Here is a 12352-nt window from a genome sequence, read left to right as displayed (position 1 = left end):
GTAATATTGATGTATCTGATGTTGGACACACTAAAATGGAGAGACCAAAATTACTAATTGATTTTGAAGAATTGGATCTTTGCTGAAAAGGCCAGTATCTTAGGGCCTAAAAAAAACAACAAGAACCAACCAAACAAAAAAACCACACCAAACAAACAAAACCATCCAACCACCAAAAAAAAAACCCCAAACAACCCACCAAAACCCCAAAAAAATCCCAAACCCAAAAAACCAAACTAAACCATCAAACAAAAACACCTATACACCAAAAAAGGCCTAAAACCACACAACCAAGCAAAAAGACCCCCAAACAAACAAACAAAACCATAAACAAACAAAACTCCACAAAGCCAAAAGCAAAGCAAAAGAAAAAAAATTTAAAAAAGAAAAAAAGAAAAGAAAAAAGAAAAATAAGATTTAAACTTTCCCATTATATAGCACACTGACAAATCTTGATAATTTATTTTTTTTTTGCAAACAGACAAGCACCAAAACAACTGCAATTAAAAATTCAGAATAAGCATGTGGAGTTGTTGTAGCCAGAGATGGTGTTGACTGCTTGGCTGTGCTAGCAGTGCAAAAGGGATGGACACCAGGGGAATGCCGTTCTCTGCAACTGGAGAGGCAGGGAGGGCACTCCTGCTTTTTTATTCCAAGTCTGTGGACTGAGAATTGCTCTGTCTGCTGTGATTAACTGAGTGAAATAAGTGGTTCTGTTGCAGAGGAGAAGCCCTCTGGGCAGTGCTGAGGTTTGCCCTGTGCCATAGGTGATCTTGAATGTGAGACAGCAGGTGAAAAATACCTCTCAGATAATTTAGAGGATGGTGACCTGTTGCATCCACCATGCTAAAAACTGCTTGTAAATAAAATTGCCCCCAGAGTAGATTTAATGGTCTGGCATCCTTGTTTTCATTCTCAGTATTTCGTCCTTTACTGTGTTGCCACAATTCATGGAATTATGTGAGAAAGGCATTGCAGACATCAGGTGCTACCCAAACAGGTACTTCTTCCACAAGAAGTATGCTGCCTTGCCTACTAAAGTCTCCAGAAGTGGTACTGCCTGAGTGTGCTGAGCACAAGCCTGGTGGCAAAATGATGGAAAAGCACTGTAAATCTGTATTTTTCCATTATGAATTATTCATGGCTGTTACTCAAGTCACAAACAGGAAACTCGTGTATAAAGTCAGCTCGACACAGGCGTTCATTTATGAAGAGAGCTCAGTCATGTGAAGGTTTGCCATATGGTCCCCACCAGAAGAAGCAGATCCAGAGCCATATTTTCTCCTGGTGTACACAGGCCTGGATACACTGACTCTAATGAAGCTGAAGTTTACATGAGCTCAAGGTTTGCCCTCTTTCCTTTGAGAGGTTTTGTTGTTGTTTCTCTACTGACCCATTTATTCTTCCTTGAGTTGGTTAGAATGTGGTTATAAACTCAGGCTCATAATGTCTCTCCTACAATAGTTTTGGGGTTTTTTTTTTTTTGTCTCTTCTAATCCATTACAGGGATATTTCATGAAGGATGCTGGGTATTTTGTGTTTGGCTTGATATTCAAGAGGAGTCAGATGTTTAAACAATGAAAAGAAAAGGGGCTTGAAAATATTACTAATATGATAGTAATGGCTACTATAAATATGTTCGGATTAGGAAGGACTTGTTTCAGAGGACAAAACATCTTTTAAATTAGCAGTTCCTGTACTAAAAATGAGCAGTAAGTTATCACAATGGGTTCTGTTTTCCTCCCTCCTAATCTTCCAGCACTGCCCAGTGCCATGAGTTTATTTTTTGGAAGATGCTCCACTTCTGTACTTTCTCCCTGGCACAAGTTTCCTGCTCTTTGTTACTTGAGAGCACTGTGAGGACAGGGTTTTGGCTTTTTGGGCCAAATGAAGGGTTTCTCTCATCACCTCACAAAGGTGGGCAGTGGGCAGCATGTTGAAAGCTGTGGCTGCAGGAGCCCTCTATGATCAGTCAGTGCTGACTGCACCCAGATTGTGCCTCCAAAAGCCAGAGTATTCAGAATGTGTGAAGATTAGTGAATTGTAGCAATTTATGGAAGGCCTCACAGATTGGAGATGGAGAGGCGATTAATAATAATTAAACTTTCCTGGAATATAATGGGACAATTCCATGCATTTTTATAGCAAAAGACTGAAATTCCTTAGTTAGTCCTTAGTTAAACAGGCAAGGACGTTAAAGAATAAGATGCACCTAAATGCATTGACCTATGTGATGATGCATTACCATTTTTCCTGAGCTGCTGGTCAGATAAGACAGCCAATAGCCAGCCAAATACATTTTAAACCATATCAGGTACTCAAGGCTTAGTAACATTACTACTAAATATTCCTGTACTTGCCTAGGCACAATTGCCCAGGATGCTAATTTGCAAAGCAGACAAAAACTAGTACACATAAGAAAAATCTATGCTGTCATTGAGTGCAGTTTTTTAATGTCAAACATTTGTGTCTGTTCAGCTCTTAGCAAGCAGTGAGCTTTAAGAGTAAGATTTAAGAGTAAATAGAATGATTCTCACTCATAAGATACTTTCTCTGAAGCACACCCAGGAAGAATTTTTGAGATGAGAAAGGCAGAACCACATGCAAACATGAGTCCTTGTTAGTGCTGCAGCCTTGTGCTATGCCAAGTGTAGGAAGAGGTTGCAGGCGAGAAAAATGAAGAGCTGAACTGCATAAACCCCAGCTCTGATGCTGGCACCTGGAGAAGGTGAGACCAAAATGAATAGAGTCCTGGGGAGGGCTTTAATTGTACTGGAGGGATTTAAAAGGCAGATGGATGTGGCTCTTGGGGGCATGGTTTGGTGGCAGGCTGGGCGTTGCTGTGTTCATAGTTGGACTCAGTGATCTGAAAGGTCTTTTCCAAGATCTGTGATTCCAGGATTCCCTGAGTTCTCAGAGTCTATTCAAATTGCTCCTGCCATGCAGCACAGAAGAGCAGGAAGAGCTGCATGCTGGAAGCTCTCACAGGTGGTTGAGCTTCCCCAAGTCCCAGGTGATCAGTGGATCTGGGCTGGCCAAGTAAAAGAAATAAAAGGATCAAAACTGGCATTAGTGAGGAACTGTCTGAGACTATTCCTAGCAGATCCATACAGATCCTTGAACGGGAAAGCAAGGAGATATTTCCAGTCTTGTAACTGTGTCAACACCAGCAGCAGGCTAAGGAAAACATGGAATAAATGACCTGTAGGTAACTGCCACTCTGCTCTGGTTTAGCTGATGCCTCATACAGCTGGCACACCATCCATGCCAGGAAAACCTGACTTCTCTTGTTATATTACACTTTGCAATACTAAAACAACAGCAGTTTTGAAAATTTGCCTATAATTCCAGTTTTACTTTTCTTGTTTCTTTTTCATTCTTGAATAATGAAGCTAACCTAATAATTCCATTCTGTCTCCACGAAAAAGTATTTATCTGGATGTGCAGTAATCCAATATTGTTTTTGCATCTTGCACAGATCTGGGGACAAACCTGCTTTACTATTAAAGTAAAAAGGTGCATTTCTTTTCCTCCTTGCTTGAATAGCATACCATTATCCTGATCAATTTTAGTAAAATCTAAATAAGTGGGGCATGAAATAACCAGTTACATATTTGTTCCTGATGTCTGAACTGGCTGAGAACATCATGGTTAGAAAAAAAGTGAATTCCTCACAATAAAGCAGTAAATCTACATGTGAAATATGCTTCCTATACAGTATTTTAGCCACATGGATGCGTCTTCTTTGACTACAAAAAAGATTGCCACGGTGCTGAGGTCTTGTTACTTCCTTTAGGCTCTTGATCTGACTTGGGCAGCTGTAAGGATTTGGAAATGAGAACTGTGCACTTCTGGTATGACAGGGAACTCTTTTGTTTCCATGTGTTCTCTGTCATGATCCTGCTCCACCACCTGATCCAGGCTGGCAGGAAAGTGGGCTCTGCCACCCTGCTTGCCATTGCTAATCAAATATCTCCTTTTGTGGGGGCAGGTAAATCCAGGATCTGCTTGGAAAATATATTCTAATGCAAATTAAATATGACTTGTTTGAAGTTCCATGGCAGTCTCTAAACTGGTGGAAATGATGCACATCATGCCTGTGTGGGTAATTCTGGGTCCTGCTTGCTATGAGCAATTGGAAGCATATGGTGACAGCTTTTGTGTCAGAATTTTACTTAGAAATCAGGAATCACAGCAAAAGTTAACGAGGAACCTCAATTCACATCCAGATTTGGACTTAAATTTTGTGTCTGCTGTTTCCCTGTCCTATTTTCTTCATAGTGAACCAAAGTAAAATGAAACTAAACAATAAATCCTGTGTGTTTGGGACATCTATTATTAGAATCAAATGCCTTTCTTACACTTTAAAATGCTTTCATATACCTAATATATTAAGTGTACCTGGACTGAAGAAAACTCTTCTGGGTTCATAACAAATCAAATGGGAAAACAGCAATGCAGTATATACTCAGTCAGGATCAGGCAAAACAAAGTATGATGGCAATACACGAAAGAATAAACCAGAAAACATTAAATTCTGACATTCAGAGAGAAAACAGTGGAAATTATTTGTCACCTTTTCCATGTTGTGAAAGGTCAAATGCCAGACTGGGCTCAAGAGAGAGACTGGTTGTTATTTGAAGGAAACCAAGAAGAGAATGTGACCTTATGTTTTCATGACCTGCAAGTTGAAAACTCTGAAGAATCAAGGAAAGGAAAGATTGTGATTGAGCTGATATCCTGGTAAAGCTAACTAAGGTCATGGTGGTTTAGGGAGTTTTCTGGTGGTATTTATTGGAAGTTTTCCAAGGCAGATGCTTTGGTTCACCAACTTCTGACCACTGATGTGACACTTCATTGGGATTTCATGCTGAGGCAAAGACACAATAGAAGCATCTCCTTTCTTAGAGTCTATTTAAACAAACGCCCTGCACATGCCTGACTTAAGTGGAAAAGCTGGACTGTCAATTTACAACACATTTTTGCATGCTAGATAGAACTTCCTGGATTCTTTCAGCCTGATCCTTAAGACAGGATTTTAATGCAAAATGAAAACTAAAAAATGTGGTGCAGTTTGTTTCCTTTGTTTCAGAGCCCCTATCTCTTGAATAAGATTTTAAGTAAATACACAGATTTACTGCCTTTATTTCCTCACCCTTTTGGCTATAGACACAAAAAAAACATCATACTGTTCATTTCAGATATGCTTTTTGTAGATCTTGGCTAGATTCATCGTTAGGCTTTTTTCTGGACAAAGTTGGAGGGTTGAAATACACCTTCCACATTAAAAACTTTCCTCCTTCAATTCCCATGATTTTCATGAAGCTCCTGAACGAGATGTGGGATTGTTAACCACAAGAGTCAGGCAAAGATGTGTTTCTAGAAATGCACTAGGAATGGGAACATATATTCTCATGTGGCTAATATGTCAGGAGCTGAGACAGCCAGAGGCCACTGGCCTGAGCAAATGAGCAGTGACTCATGGATGTTCACTGACATTTGTCACAATGTGAACAGACTTCTTAGGAATCCTTATGGTAAAAAATCATCCAGTTTAAAGAAAATGAAGATGGAACTAACACCTGCTATAACCCATGCCATTGGCTAAATGCAGTCCTATAAGGAAATTCTGCAGTGCTTTGACAGGGATAAAAAAAAGATATACACTCCCACGACAGACATAATATGTCTCTTTGTCTTACTGCTCATATCAACCAGGAGCCAAAGATAACTTCTGAAATCACAGGAGAAAAGGAATTTTTCACCACTTCTGCTTTACCTGCAATATTTCAGAGTCTCATAATATTACCTTGTCATAGTATTGGGATGTTGTAATTGTTGTAATGATCAGTTAAGGTTCATAAATACTCAGACCTCAGGATGAAAAGCACCCATAATCCTGAAACCAAATAAACTCACCACCAGAACCGGGGTCCAGTTCTGGTTTTCTGTCCTTCTGATCCCTAGCAGGAATTTGTCTCATAAATGTAATTTTTATAACACAAGGTAGCTCTTGCTTTTGTTGCAGCTGCCATTTTGTTAAAGCCACATATTTTGGCTCAGCAAGCAGCCAAAGCTTTGCTAGAAAGCCTTTCTGAGGAGCTCTGCTCTCAAAACAGATACAGTGGCTGGCCTTTTAACTGCTTAAAAGAAAAGCTGCAAGTTACCCATTCTCTGAGAAATTTTTTGGTGTTGGGGCTCCTTCCTTTCTTTGGGGCAGGAGATTGAGAGCTCTGAAAACCAAGATTTTTCTGAAGCTTACTTACCTTTTTTTTGTTCAAATGAAAAGGATATGAAAAGTAGCCTAATTTGTGAGCTTTCTAGCGTTGGTGTTTTCTGGTTCATTTGTTTATTTTTGGGGATTTTTTTGGTTTTTTGTTTGTTTGGGGTTTTTTTGGCTTATTGAGAAGTTAAGCTGTGGATTTTGAGAACTTTTTGAGTTTGCTTTTTCAGAGAGGGTTTAGTCTTTTCAGTTTCTGCAGCATAAAAATGCAGACAGCATGAAAGATTCTCTCTTTTTCTCTTATGTTTCACCACGCCTAAATGTAGTTTCTGTTTGCTCTGAATTTCATATATGGCTACCGTGGAAAAAGTGTTCCTTTTGTTTTTGTCTTTCAGAAATCAAATTTTCAGAAATAACTTCGCCTTGAACTGGCAGGTTCAGAAACCCACAGAAAACTTGAAGTGGCAGAAGTGATACCAGCAGGAAGCCATGATCCCTTCTTCTTTAATTTACATCCCTTCATTGTGCACCCGGGGATGTCACCTCCATGTCTTCTGTATGGTGACAGACAGATTAAAACAGAAGTGAAGCCTTGCTCTTTGTAAAGGTAAAATTTTACAAGACTGGAGTTGGATGTCAGGAGACAAGGCATTTTTCTACTCACCTTGCACTCCTCTCTGCCTTCCCATGGTTTTTGTGGGTGCAGTATTGAAGAGCTGAAGGGTTCACCGAGGGGCAGGCAGCTGAGAGGCTGAGATGTGCTGAGCAACCTTGTGTGTAGCTCCTCCTGACCTCCTGCAGCTGCCCCTCTGCTGTTTTCCCTGTATTTTGGCTCTGTGAGCAGTTTTAAAGTTTCTGCTTTGTTGTTCTCCTGTGAAATGCCCTGAAATGTTGAACTACTGCCCTGTTCCCCAGGTCCAGGGGAATAAAGTGCTGGTGCTTCCTATCACCACACTGAGCAGATAAACAGGAACAGTAAAAGCAAGAGAGGACAATGGCCGCATTCACCTCAGGTAGGCTTTGTTCTGAGTGCCATCAACTAGAGTGACTTATCCAGGGACAGCCATGCAGGCTCCTGCTGCTCCAAAGGCCTCTGGCACTGTTTGTAAATTTCTGGAGCTTGAAAATATCCCATCAGAACGTGTCTTTTCCTCTCTGCTTTAGGACATGACCTTTTGGCATGATGTGGTCCCTGATAGCAGCATCAATCCTGCCACCCTCAAAACAGCTGCTTCGAGGTGCATAAATAAAAGCTGGTCTCTTAGAATTGGTTATTTTGTCTGTGTACATGTTTTCTAAGGGGGACAATAAATAAATAAATAAATAAATAAATAACAAATAAATAAATAAATCTGAACATACAACATCTGAATGTCTTGTACAGTGATTACATGATTAAAATTCTCTCAGAATATCTGTCTGCATTTCTGACTTGCACAATGCAGCTTTAATGACTTCTAAGTGCTGAATTTTGTCACAGATGAAACGAACACAAGAAGTGCAGAGCTTGTTAACATGAGCCAAGCCTGCCATTTATCTGATATTTTCAGCACGCTGAATGTGAATGGCAGTTTTCCTGCCATTATGGAACTTATTTTAGACATATCAAGCGCCAATTTTCTTTCAGATCATGAAGAAAGGCCACAGAACAGGAATTTAGTTGTTCTGTTGATAAAGCTCTAGATCATCATAAAAAGGAGCTGCAACAAAGCAAAGCTGTTTACTGCACGCAATGCAGTAAATAGCAGTTCTGTCACAAGTGACAGAATTAGAAACCAATTCCTGCTGATGCTTCTTATCTATGCACCAAAGTGTAATTGGATCAAAGTGATGAGGGGAAAGGGATACACAATTTTGTGACAGATGCTGAGTCTGGGTCTGTGTTAAGGTGACTGGAATGAGGAAGACCAGGAGAAGACAGGGATGAACAGAGAATTTTCAGGCAGAGACCAAGTGTCCTTCTGCTTCAGTAGCACAGGAGCATCACTGTGTAAAAAATCACCAATTCCTGCTTGTTTTTGGATTGGACATTTATTTACCTTTTTTCCTGCACTTTGTGCAGCACAGAGAGGCTGCAGGATGAGTGTTTGGCTACCTGTCTCTGAAAGTGACAGTATCAACCCACAAAATGTACTCCAGACACTTCTCATGCTGGTTTTGGTGGTGCAAGATCAGGACATCATTACTCTAGTGCTGTGGCTTTTTAAATCCAGGTCCTAGGAGAATTTCTAGGAGAATTTAGAAGCCTGAGAGTGTTTCAGATGCAATGGTTGGAAGGTTAATTTTACTCTCAGTGGTACAACTCAGGAAGCTGGGCTGGTAAACGACATCTTTGATCATTTCCTCCCTCTCAAATTTGTCTTCACTCTCTGGATCTGCTTGTGTGTCTGTGTGCACACTAATACAGGTGGCTGAGGTTTGCATTGCCATCCAGTGGGAAGGATGTGTGAGCAGAAGGTAGAAAAGTGGAGCTGAACTCAGCATAGCAACAACATGAGGTTGGTATTGACAGCTTCAGTAGGATTTTGAAGAGTGAAGAGGAAGAGAGGTAAGGACTGAAATTCCTGCTCCTGGGGAACCTGCCTGAAGTTTTGTCTTGAGCTTTCCTTTTGAGTCTCAGCTGCAAAGAATGTTTCAGTTTTCTGAATTCAACTGCAGAAAAAAATTGGAGTTGAGTGTACAGGACCACAAAGAACCAAAGAAACAAAAGCCATTCCAGAGACCAAGCCAATAACTTCAGACCCTGCTAGTTTGGTCACTCCAAAACTCTCTGCAGCCTTCCATAGACTGCGGCTGAAGCCCCAAATGTGCCCCATAAATGACAATACCAGGTCTAATCTAAAGCTTTTTCTTGACAGGGTACGCAGTTTGCTGTGTGCAAGAGAAACAGAAAATGTGATTTATTCCTGACACAGTGCTGTGGGGCATTCACATGAACTGCATAGTCAAGCATGATGCAAAATTAGGGCCTGCCAACCTATTTGCTGTCTTATTCTGGAAAGATGTTGCAAGTGATGTCATGAGGGTCAATTGTAGCAGGGAGATAATGTCTTGTTTAAAGACTTAAATGATAAAATGGAAATGTTGTGCCTATCCAGATGGCGTGGGGCTGGGAAAGGCTGCAAGCATGATGGGTAATAGGTTTAAAATTAAATATGATTTTGATTAATTGCAGAAAGTGCATGGTATCAGCAAGATGAAATCTAGTAAGAGCAAATGCAGTGTACTTTTCTAAATTAAAAGAAAAAAAAGTGAACAAAGAAAAGTTGGGTGACAGAGGAGCAGAGATCACAGACTGAGCCTGCAGCAGCTGTGTTGTTGGGGACAATGGAGGAGGGGACAGCACTTTTAATTAAAATACCTCTTCAAAGGAAGATCAAATGTTGGATGTAGAAGGAAATAAGGCCTGGGCACCAGTGAGGCCAGGGCCAGGCTCTGTGTCCCAGGGCAGGCACAGGAGTGCAGGGATGTTTTTTGTAAACTGAAGGAGGGAACTCAAGGAGTGAGGAGAGATTTATGGAAGAGGGCCTGTGAGGGAAGGTTGAATGAATTAGCTCTGTTCACCTTAGCAATATGAGGCTGAAGGGAGAAGAAGGGTAGCTGTTTTTTAGAACTGAAATACTCACAAAAGGGACAGCAATAAACCATTCTGCATGACCTCTACTTGGGGAAAGTTAAAAGAAACTTCCAGTTTAAAAGAAAAAAAAGATCAGGTAAAAGGCTGGGTGAAACTTTTTATACTAAGGATGGGTGATCAATAAAAGGAGCTACCTAGGGAAGTTAAGAAATATATTTTTCTGGATGCTTTAAGGAGAAATAAGAGTAATATTTTGTAGATTAAATTTAGAGTCTAAAATTACCAGATTATACCTCAGGAGAGAGGGAGAAGGGACTACCTGGAAATAGTAATACTCTCCTGCAGAAATCTAGGGATCTGGGAAGTAGAAGCTGAGTGTACAGATCCATAGCCTCTGTCCTTCTGAAAGGACACCTGCTTTCAAGAAATCTTCTAGCTTCTCTGGAGACAGAGTGTATCAGTTACATTCTAAGGAATATTTTCCTGTATTAAGTGTGTATTCAGGCAGTAAGAAACACATAGTAGAGGTGTTCAGAAGTAATACAGTAATGAAAATGTAGATAGATAAAAATGATAAATATAGCTTTAAAAGTCAATTATTTTCTTTTTCATTAGGAAATTGCTGATGTTTACAATGAGGGTAGTAGGCAAGACAGCCTGTAAACAGCAGTTTATATCCATCACATTTTTTATATTCTTGCATTTCTTCACCAAAGACTTGTCAAAATAAGATGTATTCAATCTTTTGGCAGCTGTGTTCTTCTGTACTCTGCATTATCTGCAATATTTTCATGCAGAAAAAGCTTAACTTTTCCCTTTTGGTGGCTTAGAAGTCTGCTTTAATAGATCACAATTAATATATGGATTTTAAAACCCTGAAAGATGTTCTTGACTTGAGGCAAAGGGTTGCAGTTGGATAACTTCTCTGAAATCCCTTCCAGCCCTACTGTTTTACTGATTCTATGTTTATCTTTTCATGACTCCAGTATAAGAAATTCAGAGAATATTCCTGAGCATGGGGAATGTATTGGTATTTTCATGTACAACATGGTGGGATTTTAAGCTTAAATAGAGAAAAACATAGGGGAAATATTGCTTTTCTTCTGATTACAACTCCCTTGTCAAAGAAAAAAAAAGCTGACTGGAGAAAGAGAAAGTAAAGCAGCTCTATTAAGGTTTACACTATAGAGGAGAGGAAAATTACTTCTCCAACAGTACCTCAGGTCACAGAGGGGGCTGGAGAGACCCGTTTTCACTGAAGCTTTTCTTTTTTCTTTTTTCATTTTTCAAAAGAATATTAACTGTTAATCAGAAGGAGTAAACTACATGAACTCCTTGAGCACTGCTTCCATGTAGGGCTCCTCTTTCAGTAGAAGAGTGTATGGTTCAACTAGTTTTTAAAAAATCAGATTTTGGATCTCTTTAAATGTACAGTTGTTCAATTTTCTTATTTAACTTGGTAGTGACAGCGAAGAGACAAGGTGTCAGAAATGGTTTCTGCTCTGCTTTTTTTGTAACCTGAATTTCCTCTGTGAACTTTCCAGGCAAAAGCTCTAATTTCAGAAGAACTCCAGATTTGTACCGCACTGACAAAGGAAATTTTTGATCTTCTATTAGTTAAATCAGACCTTTTCATCTTCTTCTAAAGGCAGATTTAAAAGATCATGTATTTTGTGAAATAGGAAAGAGCTGTGAAAAAGAGGAATTTTAGCTCTTGGCAACCTCCTTGAAAACAAAACCTTTTTTGTTCCTTTAATGGAGTTAAGTAGCCTTTCTTACTCTTTCAGGCAGGGAGGAGCTCATGGACCTTTACACTTTCGTATACAACAAGAAATTAGCATTGTGGTGGCAAATGTACACCTTTCTGGGGGAGTACCTGGAATACAGATAGGAAAGTGGTAATTACAGAAAGTGAAATTATCTCGCTGGTCTCTGCACCTTTTTCCTAACCAGAGATTTTCTGCAGATAATTGTATCAAGTTTTTGGAAAGATATTTTTATGTGGATGGTTCCCTTAGCATAGGGATTTTATATGGTAAAAAGAGAATTTAATTTATTTACCATGAATAAAGCAGCTGAGAACAGAATTGTCTGGGGGGATAATAAGAGGTTTCCACCTTTGTCTAAGGGTGTCTGTGCCCAGCAGTCACTCCTGCAGCCCATAAATCTGAGCTGACACAGAGAAGAATTTGGGTTTTTTTGTGCTCTCTGCTTTATGATATGCCAAGACCCAGAGCACTTCCTTATCTTCCTGAGTTACTATCCTCAGTCCCAGCCAGGCCAAGGCAAATCTAATTACATAATTAAAATAACAAACCCCTCTGTTTGCAACAAGTTCAGACATAGCTGTGCATACACGGCAGGCTCTTAGAAGGTAAAATGGAGCACAGGATCAGGATTTATTAATTCCAGTCTTTGCTATTAGGGCTCAGACTGAGGAGGTGTGTTGCTGAGTAGCTGAGCAACAGAGAAACACACATTCATAAATTATTCTATTTACAAGGTCGTGCAGATACATTTATTAATACAGCAAGGGACATTGTTGCAAGAGA

At 39.8% G+C, this 12352-nt stretch overlaps 1 long non-coding RNA gene across 1 annotated transcript; it reads left to right on the top strand.

The window, feature by feature from the left end:
- Window positions 1–1210: 1210 nt before the first annotated feature.
- Window positions 1211–8705, top strand: LOC134432447 (uncharacterized). The gene is made up of 3 exons (XR_010031335.1): window positions 1211–1345; window positions 6619–7236; window positions 8631–8705. It is a non-coding gene; the product is annotated as an uncharacterized LOC134432447 (long non-coding RNA).
- Window positions 8706–12352: the final 3647 nt, after the last annotated feature.

This window comes from Melospiza melodia, chromosome Z, assembly GCF_035770615.1.
Source record: "Melospiza melodia melodia isolate bMelMel2 chromosome Z, bMelMel2.pri, whole genome shotgun sequence".
Classification (NCBI taxonomy): Eukaryota; Metazoa; Chordata; class Aves; order Passeriformes; family Passerellidae; genus Melospiza; species Melospiza melodia.
The sequence above is the reverse complement of the archived record's forward strand: the minus strand, read 5'-3'. Positions and strand labels throughout refer to the sequence as shown.